Consider the following 19,397-nt stretch of genomic DNA (forward strand, 5'->3'; position numbering starts at 1 on the left):
CACCCAAAACGCGCGTCCAAACCCCCCCCCCCCCCGAACCTAATAGAGCCCGCAACATGCAAATGCATGTTGATGGCCCTATTAGGTATTCCGCGCGATACAGAAAGTAAAATGTGCAGCCAAGCCGCACATTTTACTTTCAGAAATTAGCGTCTACACAAAGGTAGGTGCTAATTTCTAGGGATGTGAATCGTTTTCCATATCGTCTTAACGATAGAAATCGTGTGGCAGGGCAAGAAAATCGTCTTAGGCACGATTTTTTAGTTAAAAAATCGTTAAAAATCGTTTTTTCCGATTAGTGCGCACTAACGGGAGTTAGTGCGCACTAACTGAAAATGATACAATTTGACACTTTTCAGGTCAGTTAAGGTCAGTTTAGGAATGAATATGTATTCCTATTGGCTGCCCTCTTATTTATTCATGTTACCAAGTTTCCTACTGACAGTATATGGGGGATGGGAAATGGAAACAGTTGGTAGCTTGACAAAACAAGTAATGTGATCAGTCAATGTGACTAGAACGTGTGCCCTAACCCTGATACCAGGGGTATTGTGATCTTCCTGCACACAGTGCCCTATCCCTATTAATACCAGGAGTGTTGTGATCTTCCTGCACACAGTGCCCTATCCCTAATACCAGGGGTGTTGTGATCTTCCTGCACACAGTGCCCTATTCCTGATACTGGGGGTGTTGTGATCTTCCTGCACGCAGTGCCCTATTCCTGATACCGGGGGTGTTGTGATCTTCTTGCACACATCCCCGGTATCAGGGATAGGGCACTGCGTGCAGGAAGATCACAACACTCCTGGTATTAATAGGGATAGGGCACTGCATGCAGGAAGATCACAACACTCCTGGTATTAATAGGGATAGGGCACTGCATGCAGGAAGATCACAACACCCCTGGTATCAGGGATAGGGCACTGTGTGCAGGAAGATCACAATACCCCGGAGGAGTGAGGGTCAGGCAGCTCCCCCCTGTCTGTGAAGCCAGCCTCTCACTAGTAATGCAGGGAGGGAGCTGTCTCAGACTTCACCATCCTCCCCCCCCCCCCTCACCCACACACCATTCACTAGCTGGGACATGGGGGAAGTCAGGAGTGAGGGTCAGGCAGCTCCCCCCTGTCTGTGAAGCCAGCCTCTCACTAGTAATGCAGGGAGGGAGCTGTCTCAGACTTCACCATCCTCCCCCCCCCCTCACCCACACACCATTCACTAGCTGGGACATGGGGGAAGTCAGGAGTGAGGGTCAGGCAACTCCCCCCTGTCTGTGAAGCCAGCCTCTCACTAGTAATGCAGGGAGGGAGCTGTCTCAGACTTCACCATCCTCCCCCCCCCCTCACCCACACACCATTCACTAGCTGGGACATGGGGGAAGTCAGGAGTGAGGGTCAGGCAGCTCCCCCCTGTCTGTGAAGCCAGCCTCTCACTAGTAATGCAGGGAGGGAGCTGTCTCAGACTTCACCATCCTCCTCCCCCCCCCCCTCCCCCACACACCATTCACTAGCTGGGACATGGGGGAAGTCAGGAGTGAGGGTCAGGCAGCTCCCCCCTGTCTGTGAAGCCAGCCTCTCACTAGTAATGCAGGGAGGGAGCTGTCTCAGACTGGTATCAGGGTTAGGGCACTGTGTGCAGGAAGATCACAACACTCCTGGTATTAATAGGGATAGGGCACTGTAAGAGATGACTGTAGTAGATTGAATAAAGATCTGATGTTTCTGCTCTCCTCACACCAAACAAAAACAACACACAAGCAGAGAAGCCCTTCTTACAAAGCTGAGCTAGTGAGTTAAGTAGGAGGAAAAGTAAACATACTTGTGCCAGTGTGGCTACTTAAAAAATACACTTACCAACAATCAATTACATATATTTGAACTGTGTACAGTTCCAGCCAGGACCACCTTTCTAAAATGCACAGTGATTGGCAAATTCAACATGCACTAGCATTTCAGGTGCCTGCTAACAAAAATAATAAACAAACAAGTTCTAGTCACGTGAGTGCTGATCATTACATTACTTTTTTTGTCAAGCTTCCAACTGTTTCCATTTCACATCCCCCCAACCATTACCTCAGTATTAGCCTTGGTAACATCAATAGATAAGAGCACAGCCAGCCAATAGGAATACATACATACATATTCATTCCTAAGTGACCTTTACTGACCTGGGAAGTGTGAACACTTTGTTTCATTTTCTGTTGGTGTTCGTTAGTTTCCAGTTCCATTTCCCATCCCCCCAACCATCACCTCAGTGGTAACCTTGGTAACATCAATAGATAAGAGGGCAGCCAGCCAATAGGAACACATATTCATTCCTAACTGACCTTCAGTGACCTGGAAAGTGTTTATTTGTATCATTTTCAGTTAGTGCGCACTAAATCGAGTTAGTGCGCACTAACGGGGAGTTAGTGCGCACTAACTCGAGTTAGTGCGCACTAACACGATTTAACGATTTTTAACGATAAATCGTTAGAATTTCTATTGTATCGTGTTCTATAACGATTTAAGACGATATAAACATTATCGGACGATAATTTTAATCGTTGAAAAACGATTCACATCCCTACTAATTTCTCCAGGCACCAGGCACCGGGAAAGTGCACAGAAAAGCAGTAAAAACTGCTTTTCTGTGCACCCTCTGAATTAATATCATGGCGATATTAAGTTGGAGGTCCCGAAAGTTAAAAAAAGTTTAAAAAAATTTTGAAATAGTCCCGCAGTTCACGGGTTGAAAACCGGATGCTCAATTTTGCCAGCGTCCGGTTTCCGAACCCGTGGCTGTCAGCGGGCTCGAGAACAGACGCCGGCAAAATTGAGCATCGGCTGTCGAACCCGCTGACAGCCGCCACTCCTGTCAAAAAAGTGGTGCTAGGGACGCGCTAGTGTCCCTAGCGCCTCTTTTTACTGCCGGCCCTAATTTTAATAAATTTAAATACTGTATCGCGCACAGGAGAGTTGCTTGTGCGCTTGCCGGGAGAGCGCAATTTTACTGTATCGGCCCGAAAGACTGTATCAATGACTTGGTCTATGTTATTTAATTTCATTTTTTAAACTAGACTCCCACAAAATTGTGTGTTTATTTACTATCATTTTTTATGCATACTATTGGCAAATAGTACACACTATCTGCAAATAAAGGTGCAACCTAAGAGCCCGATGCACACGTTAGTCAGGGGATGCCTGAATACGGTGTGCCAAGCAGAATTTTTAAAGCCAACCGGATAAATGTGTAAATGGACTGCTCACACAAACAAAACATTTTTTAAAAGGGGCAGGGTGTGGGAGGGGTCTGGGCAGGCAATGGGCATTCCAGGATTTTAACTTGAATTTTTCACATAAATACTTATGCTCAATGGCACACGCTGGGGACCCCTGCTGCATAACTTTACTTTTGCTATGGATGGCACGTAAACAAAAATCTAGGCTGTTCTGCGGGATTTTAAAGGTCAGGGCTAACAGGGGGAAGAAAGGCTATTAAACCAGAGGGGTTTGGAAAATCTATCCCTTAGCTGGGAGAATTGGGAGCAAACTGGTTTTAGTGGCAATGGCGTTGGCATGCGTCCCTTTTAAAATCCCCCCACTTACGCGGTAGAAGCGGGATTTGCATGCACAGGCACGTGCCCACTCAAAAATGAGCACACATGTGCTCGCGGCCAGACTGTTTTATAACATATACGCATATATGAGCATATGTTATAAAATAGCTGCGTTCCTGGGTGCGAGTCAACGAATGCTCGTAATTATATGCCCGCGCTCTGTATTGAAACTTACTATCATAGTGTGTACAGAAATCCTGAACAAACATCCCACCTGGTAGTCTCCAGAGACCACCCTGTCTCACCCCATCCTTACTGTTGCCGGGCCCACTTACCCCCGTTTGCCTGCTCCAGCACCTAGTTCCGCCTCTCTTGCGGCCATGGGCAGCTGCCTCCGTGCCCGAGCTGCTTCCAGTGCTCCCAGGTCCTCCGCGGATCTCCCTGCTCCGCGGCGGGCCTCCCCGCGTGGTTCATGGGGAAATGCCGCCATCTCGCGCCATACCGCTCCCTAGGCGCACGCACGCGCATCTGGTCTCCCTTTAAAGGGGCTGCGGTGGGAAACCAGCCCACAGCCCCGGATGATGACGTCACTGGGTCCCTTTATATAAGGCCGAACCCAGCCAGTGTTTCCTTGTCTTGGCAACAGGTCTCCACACTCATTGTGTGCTGTTCCTGGTTCCCAGTCCTGCCTTGCTCCTAGTATCCATTCCTGTTCCTGTTTTCCGTGTCTTCCCTGCTTGTCTCCCTACTGATTGATACCTGGCTTGATCCCTGCTTTGTCTGACCATGCTACTGACTGATACATGGCTTGACCCCTACTTCGTCTGACCTCGCTACTGACTGATACTTGGCTTGACCCCTGCTTCGTCTGACTATGCTTCTGATTGATACCCAGCTTGACCTCCGCTATGTCTGACTATGCTCCTGCCTGATTCCTGATTTCACCTTTGCCTTGCCTGACCATTCTCCGATTGACTGCTGGTTTGACCTGTGTCCGTGTTACCACTTCTCCTTGTTTGCCACCTGCCCCGACCACAGCCTGCTTTTCCACACCTCTGCTGAATCTACTCTGGACTTAGCCTCTCAGGCTTCGTCCTGCTCTTACTCGGGTGCCACCTGTCTCGCTCCCAGTTCTCCTAGGCTCTTGGGTCTCCGGGACTCTGCCTCGTCTGGACTTGTTCTCCTATCCTAGCTACTGCTACTAGCCCTTGGCTGATTCCCTCAGTGCATCTAGGAAGACTTCGGACGGAGGCCCACCTAAGACCAGCCGGCCCCTGTACCCAAGGGCTCAACATGCGGGGAACGAGGACTGGTATTGGTGAAGCTCCAGCCGGCCTCCATCAATCAGCCAGCTCCGCCTGCCGATTGTGGGGACCCGTAGGGCTTACCCTGTGGGTAGCATCAACCCTACCTCGGCCCAAGGGTCCACCTCCAGCGCAACACTCACCACCCCTGGAGGCAGCCATTTCCCCAAAAATGTAATATTTCTTTAAAATATCTTAATAACAGGTCCTGCCCCCAATCCACCCCCTTTGTTAAAATATAGCCTCCTCCAGGAGCTGTCCCACTCTAGCCCACTCTCCCAACACTCCTGAACTCACTAAATAATCCCTGGTGGTCCCCTGGGGACTCCATATCCTGTTTTAGCAGCACTATTTTCTAAAATGGCATTAGATGGCCCTTTGCCCTATCATTTGATGGGGCTTCTGGTGCCATTGGGTAGCCCTTGTGACATGGTGGGGCAAAGAGCCAGTGTCATTTTGGAAAATGGTGCCAGCTGAGTCTTGGAATGGAAGAGTCATTCCAGGTCCCCACTAGACCACTAGGGTTCATTTAATGAGTCTGGAGTGGGGTCAGAAGAGTGGGCTAGCATAGATGGTGGGGAGCTAGCTACTGGGGAGCTATGCTTTAACAAAGGGGAAGGGTTGGAGATGAAGGCAGTGCCTATGACCTGTTTGTTTGGTTTTTTTTAAATATTACATTTTCTCATGAAATGGCTGCCTCCAAGCATGGGAGTCTGGTATCTCTGGAGACCCCTGGGATCTTACTCAGGTTTTCCTTCATTTTGTTTGGGGAATTTTTTATTTTTTTCCAGTTTCTTTTCATTTCCATTTTTTTTTTTAGATATCCTGAAATAACATGCACTATTTGTGAATAGGACACATTATTTCCTGAAGGCAAAAAAAGAAAAGGAAAAGAAACTAAAAAAAATCAAAACAAAAAAGGTAACACAACTAAAAAAAATAAATTTTCCCAAATGAAATGGCAATAATAAAACAAATCAGAAAATTTAACACTGCACACAATATAAACCAAGACAATGAGCCTACCAGTGAGTATCCAAATTACCAAACAATCATGCATTATAATACAGCTTTACAGAAGTTTCCATATCACTGGTAATATATCAATGGCCTTGGCACCCCTTATACGATATGGGGGTCCCACTGCTAGGAACATGTACTATCATCTCCTACTCTCCCATTAATGTAATGCCCTCTAACTGCTAGTAGGAAATGCACATCACATCCTGGAACATATGAGATGTATTGACACAGAGTTTTGGATGTCTTCATACCAGCTTATCATCCTCACAGGAAGAGAAGAAAGAACATCTGGCTTCTCCTGATGTACTTGCACCTGTGCCAGTTCCTGGGGTCCAGCAACTTCTACCACCGCCAACACCACCAGCAGTGGAAGACTAGCCACTTCCCCCAGCAATGAGAACTCCTGGGCCAGAACTGCCAGACATCCCTATATCCTCTCTTGTGGGCCTTCTCCACTTTTGGGCCTTTGAAATCAGGATGCAGGTCCTGAGCATGCACAGCCCTTGCTTGGAAAATAAGATTTGCAGGTCCCTGGAGATTCTCTATCAAATCATCTACGTGTCTGTTGGCGGTAGAGGCTGCCTTTTGTGCTGGAGCTCACTCACTAGTGCCAGAGTAGACCATAAATGCCATAGGTGACTGTGGAGAGTATGTGGAAAGAATTCTGTGACCAGCGGGCTAACTTCAGGAGAATGGAGGAGTTCCTGGAGCAGCAGGCTGAAGCTCAAGAAGCCATCACATCTGCTCAAGCTTACTGAAATGAGGTGATCACCATAGCTACTATTCCCTTAGGCCTCTCAGGATTTACTCTTCTGATGTCCTTGGACCTTTTTTTTTTTCCTTTGTGCAAATAATCAAGTCGTTAGATATCTCCCACCTCCAAACAAATATTTTTATTTATATTGTAAACAATTAACAATGCATTAAAATATTTTAACAATTTTATAAAAGTTTATATTTATCTTTTTCAGTGTTGTGCATATCTCTTTTTTGTTAGATGCATGCATTGGTCCTTTTGCACCTCCAATAAAGCCACTCTTTGGACACGCTCTTGCAATCACTCTGTCACCCACATACTGCCAGGCATTTAACTAGCCATGCCAATATATACAGTTTTCCATGTCCTCCACTCAGGTAATCTTACAACTAACTAGGTGTAACTTTTGGTTAAGAGGGTGTGCTGTGTATACTTATCTTCCCTGAATAGCCCTGAATAGCCTTCCTGTAATAGAAACAAGACAGCAGAGAGATTAGTCTTAGCTCAAGACTTCCAAAATTATGGGACAGGATGCCAAATGGAGTCATTAATGCTTCACTAGATGGGAAGAGAGCCTACAAGTGCCTAATATGGCTGAAATTTTAATCACAACACAATATGAGTAGCTTAAATCAGTGTACGGTCAGTGATAGGAATGGGCATTCAGGACAAACAAAATAGAAAATGAGATGGAATTTCCTATTTTGTTTTTAAATGTTTTCAAAATGGAATGAATTGATTTCCAAAAACTTTCATCAGAATCTCAATTTGTTTTGAAAAACTATTTTAAAAAAATGTTGCTGGTTGTTCCCAGAGCTGGGGCCTCACCTAGGGCATAGGCTGAGAATCCAAAGCAGGGGTCCTGGCCTATGCCCAAATGTGACACTGGTGCCTCATCCTAGGCCTAGGCTCGAAGGCTGGGCCTTGCTTAGGCATAAGGCATGACCCGACAAAGGGGTCATGGCCTATGCCCGTGCAGGACACTGGGATCTTGGCCTAGGCCCTGGTCCAATGCCAAGGCCTAAACTAAGAGCCAAGCAAAGGCCCCATCCCAGGCATGGGGAATTTCCTGATGACCTCCACTCATACTTACCAAATCCGATGCAGTGTCCTGGCCCTGTCCCAACACCAGGGCATTGGACCAGACTCTGACCCGATTCTGGGGGCCAGCTAGGAGGCCAGGTTCTGCCACAAGGGCCTAGAATTTGGCCAGTCCTGAACCCAGGATGAATGCCATGGCTCAGCCAGGAGGCTGGGTCTCGATATTGAGGCATTGGTCTGGAGGCTGGCTCCCGATGCCTGAGCCTTACTCTAGGCCAGGGACCAGGACAGTCCCAGGCCTGAAGCAACAATCTGATACTGCAGCCAGGGTCAAGTCCAAACCCAGACCCCAGGCCTCTGAGCTCTTCTTTGGCGTCTTCTTTCTTCGGCTCTTCTTCACAAACTGACGCCATTCATTGGAGTCATTGTGCAAGAGTGCATCTTTCCCAGTGGAAAGCATCTTTCCCAATGGAGGGTGCCATTTTGATGTATGGCAGCTAATTAACTTCAGCACAAGGAACCCAGCAGATTGTTTCAGCTGGAGAATAAGAGCCGAAGAAAGAAGATCAAACCGCTCTTGAAAAAACCAAACCTAGATCCTGAAGATCCTACCAACTTTTGTCCAATCTCCAACTTCCCTTTCATAGCCAAGGTCATGGAAAAACTAGTTAACTCTAAATTATCAGTCTACCTCGAAGATCACAAAATTCTCTTCCCCACTCAATATGGCTTCCGAAAATCATTAAGTACTGAATCACTTCTCATATCCTTGACAGATTACCTCATCAAGGGCCTCGATAAAGGTCATGCCTATTTATTGATCCTCTTGGACCTCTCAGCCGCTTTTGACACTGTTAACCACTCTATCCTCCTAAATCAGTTATTGAACATTGGCATAACAGGCACGTCACTGGCCTGGTTCAAAACGTTCCTTAGAAACAGAGGCTACAAGGTCAAAATACACAACAAAGAATCTAAGCGTTATCCTTCCTCTCTAGGAGTCCTGCAGGGCTCCTCCCTCTCACCTATACTCTAACATTTACCTTCTCCCTCTCTGCCAGTTATTAACCAAACTGAACCTAAAACACTATTTATACGCCGACAATGACCAGATAGTGATCCCCCTTAAAGAATCCATCAAAAACACCCAAGACTTCTGGGAAAAATGCCTTCTAGAAATCAACTGCCCCCTCTCCAGTCTGAACTGAATCCTAAATTCTTCAAAAACCGAACTGCTTCTCATATCCCCGGATAACAGCAACATCACCACAAATCCTCCAGAAAATTACAAATAGCTCAAGTAAGAGATATAGGAGCGATTATTGATAATCGACTAAATCTAAAATCTTTTATAAACCAAACCACCAAGGACTGCTTTCATAAACTTCATGTCCTAAAAAGAATAAAACCACTGTTCCACGCTCATGACTACAGAACAGTCCTACAAGCAATAATCTTCTCTAAGTTAGACTATTGCAACTCTTTATTACTAGGACTCCCATCATCGCACACTAAACCTCTTCAGATGGTTCAAAACACGGCAGCCAGAATATTGACAAATACATGGAGAAGAGATCACATTTCTTCAATCCTCAAAGACCTACATTGGTTGCCAATTCATTATAGAATCATATATAAGTCCATTACCACATCTACAAAGCTATCCATCAATACGCTCCTCTTAATCTACAAATCCCTTTCAGAAAACATACCTCCTCCAGACCCATAAGAGAGTTCTATAAAGAATCTCTACAGGTACCTCACTCCAAAACCTCCCATCATATAACCTTCAGACGCAGGGCATTCTCCACAGCAGGACCACCTCTATGGAACTCCATCCCACCGGATCTGCGGCAGGAACCCTGCCTCCCAACATTCAGGAAAAGACTCAAAATGTGGTTATTTAAAAAAGCCTTTCCAGACACCGAATGAACCCTAATTCACTACTAACCAACTTTCAGTCATTACCCTAACGCAGAAAACTATAATATTGCAAATGGCATAACCTAGTAAATTTACAGGTGGAAAAAACTTCTCTGATTTTTTTCGAGGTTTCAGTCAATAAGATGCCATCACAAAAAAAAGACCAAAGATACCTCTTTTTTTCTAAACATTCAAAGAACATTAATCATTTTATTGCTCTAGATAAATGACCTCATATAGGCAAATATTGATCGGAGCCTTGATATAAAAGAGTGTGCCGACTGGTAAGTAGTATGTATCGCACTACCACTCAATGTATAATCATCGGTCATTCGATAGCATTTTTTTCATTTTTGTGTATCATTTCACCTTGAATATACATAACTTATTTTGTGTCAGTTCACCTTAATAAAACTCATAAATCCTTGTGAATCCTTGTGAATTCTTCAAGAGTTACTTATTTTTATAATATCATATCATATCACTACTTAGCTTGTTCTAATGACGTGAATGAAGAAACTGTTCGACTCTGTGCCATGAGGATAATTAGTGCCCGACACGGTCCGTGTTTCCGTTTTTCACCTTCTTCATAGGGCCATCTGCAAAGATATATCCATCAATAAAATAGTAACTTAGATTATCAAAAGAACTTTTACCTTTATCACAGTGGTACTAACGATTTTTTGTTCAGGATTGGTTTCCATGCTCTGATGATATGTTTCTTCAACCGAGGGAAAGAGTAACAGAACGCCATTTTTAAAAATTGAAATAACCAATGAGTGATCGCCACGTCAGAAAATCACGATCGCGGCAATCAGCTGTGAATTTTGAAAAACAAAGTTCTGTCAAATTGTATTAAATTAATGAGTACCAGTCAATCTCTGCATTCAATCCTTCTGGAACTATACATCTTAGCTGATAAATCCATCGTTGTTCATGTAGGTTCAATAAAAATTGTGGATCTAACCTAGTAAATACCATAAATTCTGTAAATGCATTCTGTTAAAGTTTGGTAGTAATTCTGTTACTGGAAAATCGGTATATAAAAGTGCTAAATAAATAAATAAATAAATGTATTCTATTAAATTCCTATCGCCTTTCTCTGTTCCTTGTTGTGCATTTCCCTGTTTTATTGTAACTGCAATTGTTTTCGCTCAGCACCTGTTATTTGTTCTTTTTATTGTAACCTATTATTACAACCCCTTGTTTATTGTAAACCGGCATGATGTGATACTCTTCACGAATGCTGGTATAGAAAAAAAAAAAAAACCTCAAATAAAATAAATAAATAAGATGGTGAAGAGTAGCTCCGAGGCCTGGGTCTGACCCAGGATCGAGGCCCAGGTATCAGATTCCAGCCTCCAGGTCAAGCCCCAGCATACGATCCTGGCCAAGATCCCTGGCTTTGGAACCCAGCTTCCTGATTGGGCTGCTGCATCGGACCTTGGCCTGGGTCCTGGCCTCTGTCAAGGTCCCGGCATTGGGACCTGGTCTCCGGGCCAGGCCACTGCATTTGGCCTGAGCCTGGGTTCTGGCTGGGACCCAGACTGGGCTGTAGCATCGAGCCTAGGTCCAGGCCCTTGCCTAGGCCAAAGCGCAGGCATTGTGACTTGGCCTCCAGGCCTGGGACTTGCGTAGCACTTAAGATGAGGTTGCACAAATGCCTAGACCTATATTAAACCAAGGCTGGCTCCAACACCTATGCTCAGGCCAAAGCCTCAGCCTTGAATAGACTTAGGCCATGGTAAGTCACGATGACCTTGGCCTAGGCCCCATACAAGGCTCTGGCTTGGGCCAGGGCCTACGCCTTGTCTATAGATCCACCCCCAGACTGGGTAAATGGGTGCTGGGGAGGATCCTGGCCCTGAAATTTTTCCAGGTGAATTGGATGGGTGGGGGGCATGGGAGGCCTGGAAGGCCCCATTTCTTTGATTTTTTTTTCCATTTTTGTTTTTTATTTCTATGTTCTTTCATTTTTTAAATACAAAATCAACAAAATAAGCATTATATAAAATGAGATTTTTGGGGAAGAGAACCGTAAAAAGAAAAATGAAACAAAATGTTCCCTCCTTCCAACCCCTAGGCAGTGACCCAGTATACACTCACAGACTATTGCATGGTTTTCATCATTAACATGAAGCCCTGCATGAGGCGGGATTGGGGTTATAGAGGAGTCTGTGAGCTTGCAATAGTTTTATGGGCCAATGTTAATTTCAACTATTAATTCTGATAGCACTTGCTGACCATCGTCAGACTTATGACCTGGCATAAGGGTAGGGGAAAGTTGAATGTACAAGGGGTCGATTTTAAGACCCATGCAAGTGCGTCCATTTGTGCGCGGTTCCCGGCACGTGCACATGGACATGCCGATTTTATAACATGTGCACATGCTGGAATGCTTAAAGGTAAGGGGAGTTCCAGTACTCCCCTTTAATCTGGAGACCAGGCCCCAATGCCTGGACGTTGGCCCAGACTCAGACCTGAACCTGGGGACCAACCTGGAGGCAAGGTCCTAACACCTGGACCTTTGCCAAGACCTGGGCCCATGTCTGATTCTGTGGTCCAGCCAGGAGGTTAGGTCCTGATGACTGGGCCTAGGTCCTGACAGAGGCCCAATGCCAGGGAACTCCTGAGGCTGGGTCCTGATGCCTGGGCCTCATCCTAGGCCAGGGCCTGGACCCAGGTGTGATGCTAGGGCCCGGTCCAGAGACCAGGTTGTGATGACTGATCCTAGCTTCTAACCCAGGCACAACCCCAGGGCCCAGCCCAAAAGCCAGGTCCTGTCTCTGAGGCTTTAGCCTAGGCCAAGCTCCAGTGTTCAGAGCCTAGGCCTTGAATGTGTTGTCTTCTTCTCTTTTCTTCTTTACAATGACTGCATCTGCAGGGTTAATTTAAAATGCCGTACATCAAAATTGTGCCCTCTACTATGGAGGATGGCACCAGAGATAATTAACTCTGGCAAGTCCCCAGCAGACGCCATGATTATAATGATGAAAGAAGAGGATGAAGCATTCAAGGCCTAGGCTCTGACCTCTAGGCCTGGGTCTGGACCTGGTCCTGGACTGAGACTGTAGCCCAGGTAATGGGTTTGGGTTGAGGCCCTGTTGGGACCCAACCTCCATACCAGGACCTGGTATCAAGCCAAGTCCTGGGCCTAGGTCTGGGCCAAGGCCCAAGTGTCAGAATGTATTTATTTATTTATTAAGAAATATTTATATTCTGCATATATCATCATAGCGAGCTAGGCAAATTAGTTGTCTGGACCTGGTCTCCAGACTGTGCCCTGGCATTCAACCTAGGCCCTGGCATCAGGCCTAAACTTAGGTATCAGGTCGGGACTCAAAATTTGGGCTTTGCATAAGGCCTAGCCCTAGTTTGGAGTGACCTACCACGTTCTAGGCCTATGCAAGGCCGAAGCTTTGGCCTAGGCCTAGGCCTTGTCAGCAGATCCTGCCCTGAACTGTGTTGTGGGGGCTGGGGAGCATCCTGGCCCTGGCATTTTTCCAGGACGGATAGATGGTTGGTGGTGATGGATAACCTTGGGAAGCCCCATTTCTATTTTTAATGCCTTTTTTGTGGTGCTTTTTTTCTAAATATTTATTTTATTTTGGAAAATAAAGAAAACAAAATAAACAAATTGTGAAAAAAAAACCCAATAATGAAATTAAAAAGCAAAACAACATTTTTATCCCTGTGCATCCTTAAATTACAGTATTTCAAACTGGTTATAACAAGTGATTGCATAATCATCCTAAACTCAGGCAAATAAAAAAAATTGTTTTTGATTGTGCAGTATATGCAGTTTGTAATATAAGCTGTGAATTGAATACTTGATATGACTATGAAAAAACAGATCAGAGTTGAAGATGATTTCCAGATTCCTCACTTGATCAACCAAACTTTTTACTGGAAGGAAGAGATGGAATAGGTTATCAGGATAAAACAATTATCTCCATCTTTGTAACATTCAAAGCCAACTTATTGCAAGTTAACCATTGTTTGATAGTAGACAGATAAAATGAAAAAGATGCTAATGCATTTTAAAAAGATGATTTGTGGAAAAACACTGTATGTCATCAGCTAAAGTCTATAGTAAATTTCTTATCCAGTTAAAGTTTGTAGATGGGATTAATGTAAAAGTTGAAAAGAGCCACAGTACATGTGTAACATTGAGGGACCCCAGTGGCTAAAGGATAACATGAGGAGATGTGGGAATTATGCTCTATTCTTTTACCTCTATCTGTCAAAAAAGAATGGAACCATTTCAGCACTGTTTCCAAATGCCAATGGAAGATATTCTGACAAGCAAGATCTTATAGAAACATAGAAACATAGAAATGACGGCTGAAGAAGACCAAATGGCCCATCCAGTCTGCCCAGCAAGTTTCGCACTTTTTTTTTTTCTCATACTTATCTGTTACTCTTGGCTCTTAGTAATCCTTTGGTTCTATTTCCCTTCCACCCCCACCATTAATGCAAAGAGCAGTGTTGGAGCTGCATCTAAGTGAAATATCTAGCTTAGTTAGGGGTAGGAACCGCCGCAATAAGCAAGCTACACCCATGCTTATTTGTTTACCCAGATTATGTGATTCAGTCCTTGTTGGTTGTTTTCTGTATATAGATCCACTTTTCTTCATTCCCCCTGCCATTGAAGCAGATAGCTATGCTGGATATGCACGAAGAATCAGACTTTCTCCCCTGCCGTTGAAGCAGAGAGCTATGATATGTACGAAGTATCAGACTTTCTCCCCTGCCGTTGAAGCAGAGAGCTATGCTGGATATGCACATAGCATCAGACTTTCTCCCCTGCCATTGAAGCAGAGAGCTATGCTGGATATGCACGAGTATCAGACTTTCTCCCCTGCCGCTGAAGCAGAGAGCTATGCTGGTTATGCATTGAAAGTGAAATATCAGGCTTATTTTGATTTGGGGTAGTAGCCGCTGTAACAAGCAAGCTACTCCCCGTTTTTTGTGAATGCAAATCTTTTTCCACATTTCCTCTTGCCATTGAAGCTTGGAGCAATGTTGGAGTCGCATTAACCGTGTGTATGTTTATTGAATAAAGGTATTATCTCCAGGCAGTAACCATCATTCCCGCGAGCCACCCACTCTTCATTCACGTCCTCTAGACTTTATGGATCCAAAGTGTTTATCCCATGCCCCTTTGAAGTCCTTCACAGTTCTGGTCTTCACCACTTCCTCCGGAAGGGCATTCCAGGCATCCACCACCCTCTCCGTGAAGAAATACTTCCTGACATTAGTTCTGAGTTGTCCTCCCTGAAGCTTCAAATCGTGACCCCTGGTTCTGCTGATTTTTTTCCGATGGAAAAGGTTTGTCATTGTCTTTGGATCGTTAAAACCTTTCAAATATCTGAAAGTCTGTATCATATCACCTCTGCTCCTCCTTCCCTCCAGGGTGTACATATTTAGATTCTTCAATCTCTCCTCATAAGTCATTCGATGAAGACCTTCCACCTTTTTGGTCGCCCTTCTCTGGACCGCTTCCATCTTGTCTCTGTCTCTTTGGAGATATGGTCTCCAAAACTGAACACAGTACTCCAGGTGAGGCATCACCAAGGACCTGTACAAGGGGATAATCACTTCCCTTTTCTTACTCGATATTCCTCTCTCTATGCAGCCCAGCATTCTTCTGGCTTTAGCTATCGCCTTGTCACATTGTTTTGCCGACTTCAGATCATTTGAAACTATCACCCCAAGGTCTCTCTCTTGCCCCGTGCACATCAGCCCTTCTCCCCCCATCGAATACAGTTCATTCGGATTTCCATACCCCATATGCATGACTCTGCACTTCTTGGCATTGAATCTCAGCTACCATATCTTTGACCACTCTTCCAGCTTCCTTAGATCCCGTCTCATTCTCTCCACTCCTTCCGGCGTGTCCACTCTATTGCAGATCTTAGTGTCATCCGCAAAAAGACAAACCTTACCTTCTATCCCTTCCACAATGTCGCTCACAAAGATATTGAACAGGACCGGTCCCAACACCGACCCCTGCGGCACTCCGCTCAACACCGCTCTCTCTTCAGAGTAAGTTCCATTTACCATCACACATTGTCTTCTGTCTGTCAATCAGTTTGCAATCCAGGCCACCACCTTGGCACTCTCTCCTAAGCTTCTTATTTTATTCACCAGTCTCCTGTGCGGGACCATATCAAAAGCCTTGCTGAAGTCCAAGTAGATGACATTGAGTGATCTTCCTATTTCTTTGGTTTAGTAAATCAAATGCTGATGATATATTGAGTAAAATCAGCATATACTTGTCCACATCAAAACTAAGACAGATCACATAAATGGTAGAAAACAAAAGAAGTTCTGTACTAAATTTGGGTTGAAATCCAAACTTATAATTCTTAAGGATTTCATTGTCATCTAAGAACTCTTGAAGTTGAGTTGAAATGAAGAAATTTGGTGAAAGAAAGATGACTACTGTCTAAATGTTGCTTCTTCAACATTAACTGCACTGTGGCCTGTTTCAGCATGGGGAGCAAATAACCGTCGGCCAATGAGGCTTTCACAATTTGGTCAAAGGAGTACAGATATCAGGTTTCAAGGCCCTTGGGATTACTGGATTATATGATTTAGGAGGGTGGCTGGATGTATTTACCCAACAACGAGCAAGCAGAACCTCTTGAAAATGTTCCAATGAGGGAAACCAAAAGAAGAGGTTTGCCATTGTGTGGTGGTGGTGGAAAGTGGATCCCTACCTAGAAGCCAGCCCCCAGTGTTGTGCCCTTTCTCAAAGTGGTCATGAATTCCTGACAGTGAGAGGATGTAGGCATCACTGCTGAATCCGGAAAACCCAGGCATGATATCCAAGATGATACCCATGGCCTCACACACCACCTGCATACTGAAGGAGTGGAAGTCCTTGTGGTTGTGGTAGGGGACCTCGTCATCCCCTGGTGCCCTTATAAAGACATGAGTGCAATTATAACCCATAAGACAGAGAGGACACATGCAAACTGATAGAAATCAGTCATTGTTTGTGGTAGTTATTGTCAGCTCTAAGGGAAAGTTATATACAGAACATATTGGAGTGTTTTCCTGAGAATCACAGCCAGGAATTGATCTATACATATGACGCATCAGACTGGCTTATTCCAGTGATGACCCCTAGAGGTGTCTATAAGGTGACAGTGGCCAAAAAAAGCCAAAGCAGTAGTGACCTTGATGAATTCTGGCAAGGCATGACCCTTGCAGGAAGAAGGTTGCAGGTCCTTCTCTAACTACTGGCATAGATGCTGTATGGTTTCCTTGTTGAATCTGAACCTGCACACAACCTACTCTTCTGACAGATCCAAAAACTGCATCCTAGTACTGCATGCTCTCTTTAATGAATATCTCCTCTTCCTCCATCTCCTCTGTTCTCATTCCTTCCTCATCTTTTTTAATATGAGCACCCATAAATCCATTAGAGACATTTCAATAATGGATTCTCCACCATGGACCTCCGACCCCTAGTGTAGCCTATATCCCAGTATGTCCCAGTTAACCCCCAGAAAATCACTCTCACCTCCTAGTATGGCCCAGTATGTCTCAAATACACTCACTCTTATACCCAGTATAACCTTGGATGTTGCAGCAACTCCCCTGTATGGTCCAGTCTGTCCTAGGGACACTCACTGACACCCCTAAGCCACCCACCCAGTGAAGCCAGCCTGCCAAAATCCATGTCGCAAAGGGCATGAATGTTTGAAGTTGCGTATGTAAATGAACAGTAGTAGATATGCTTGCATAGTTTTGATGACATTCATGTAGATGTCGCTTTTAAAATAGCTCATTCTGTACATATGTGCAAACCACACTCTGAGTCACCCCTTTATTCCGCACATACTTTCACTTGCGTGTATATGACTCTTTTATAAAATACAGATTGCGTGTGAAAGGTTCATATATGCATATAGATTTTGAAAATTTACCTGTAAGTCTCAACCAAAGATGTCACTGTTGTATATTGACTACAATTCCCACTCCCCCACCCCCAGTCAAATGCACAAGGATTGTGAATGATGCCTTTGCTCGCCCCACTTCTGCTGGTCCAAAAAGCAGGAATCAGATCTCCCACATTGCATCGTGCAGGATTTCCACTAGGCCATCAAACTGACTTCTAGTAATGTGGTAGCCATTATAATCAACTTCAATACATAGAAACACAAATTAAAAAAATGATTTCAACTGAAAGAATTTAGTAGGTTTTATGAAAAAAAAATATGTTTATGCTGTTGGTTTTATCTTTCTATCCATCTATCCATGACACTTAGGGCACAAGCAAGTCTCACAGACAGGCAGATAAAACATGAAGGACCAAAGTACTTGAGCTCATACCAGAGAGAAAGCAACAAATCTAGCAGGGAACCCAGGCCCCTCTAGCCAAAGAAGAGACGAGCTGCAGATGGAACGTGAGATCCGGGACAGTGATGAACCCAAGCCCAATGGCCGAAGAATGACACTGGTGAAAGTGAATTGCAGAGTAGGTAGCAAGCCCAGGTCCCATCAATTGCCTATGGACAAGGTGGGGGCTGGGAGTGATGAGTGAAAAGGATTAAGAAGGGGAGTAGAGGGTGACAGGGAAGTGAAGAGTTCAGGTGAGGGAGAGGGCTGAGAAGAATACAAGAGGAAAAGAGGAAGAGAGAGAGAAAGAAGGGGGAGGAGAGTGAAGAGTGCTTCTCCTAATAATCCCCTTCTTTACTTTCAGATTCATTCCCTGTATCACCTAAACCTAGTAATGACCTTCTCTATAGCATTGAATCAACTTATAAGTTAACTTTATCATGGAATTGGGAAGAAGCAGGAATTTTACCTACAGGGTTTGCAGATTTTTTTTTTATTGAACAGAAAACAAATCTCTCTAATGCTCATTTGGCAGCAAATTCTCTAGCACCTTCTCAAACTATAATTTTTAAAATGACACGCTTTTTTTCTTTTTTGAACTGAAATCACAGCAAGAGATACAATGGAAAAAAAGTAATATGAGAAAAACTCCATAATATTTTCTGTCTTTTAATTCCCAGCACAAAATCATTAATCAAAATATGAAATATTACCAGATTTAGTAACACAACATGTTAATTAAAAACTGAATTCAGTATATTGCTACCTGGCACTCAATGTTGTTAATTAGAAGTCCTTGTTCTCATAGGTATGAAATACTAAAGTTTGCAATCAATTAGATTATACTGCACCAAAGCAACCCTGCCAAAAAAATGATCACAGATTGCATTGCAATTGTCACTACTGGAATTTTTATCTTGCTTTGCCCATTATTTTATTTGTGAGAATGGCAAACCAAGGTAGACCAAATTAGAAAAAAATCAGAGCAAAGCAGACATACTTTTCATAAGCTATTAAAGTTTTCCCTATGAACATAATGATACCCAGTGGAGAGATTTCTTATTATAATGCAAGCTTTTTACTATCCTAGAAAATAAATTCACCATCGTATATCAAGCAGGGCTTTATTGCCATCAATTTGTGTCTCTAGCAGGATGACTTTAATAAAGAGACTTAGATCTGGTGACTTACATAAAAAATGTATTCTGTAGAAGAATTTCAGATCTGGGACTAATTTAGTACATTTTAGTACAATTAATCTTAATAATCCAAGAAAAGTCAAAGACTGACAGCCCAAGTTTGAATTATGAAAGTCTAGGAGAAGAGGCAGGGAAGGAGATGAAGCAAATATTAGTATATATGATACCCACCTCCTGCTAACATATGGCAAAAATCAAAACACCATTTGCTAAGTACTGCAGAGCATAGTAAAACACTGCCACATGCCAGGTATCAATTATTC

The sequence above is a fragment of the Rhinatrema bivittatum genome, chromosome 2 (genome assembly GCF_901001135.1).
Source record: "Rhinatrema bivittatum chromosome 2, aRhiBiv1.1, whole genome shotgun sequence".
Lineage (NCBI taxonomy): Eukaryota > Metazoa > Chordata > Amphibia > Gymnophiona > Rhinatrematidae > Rhinatrema > Rhinatrema bivittatum.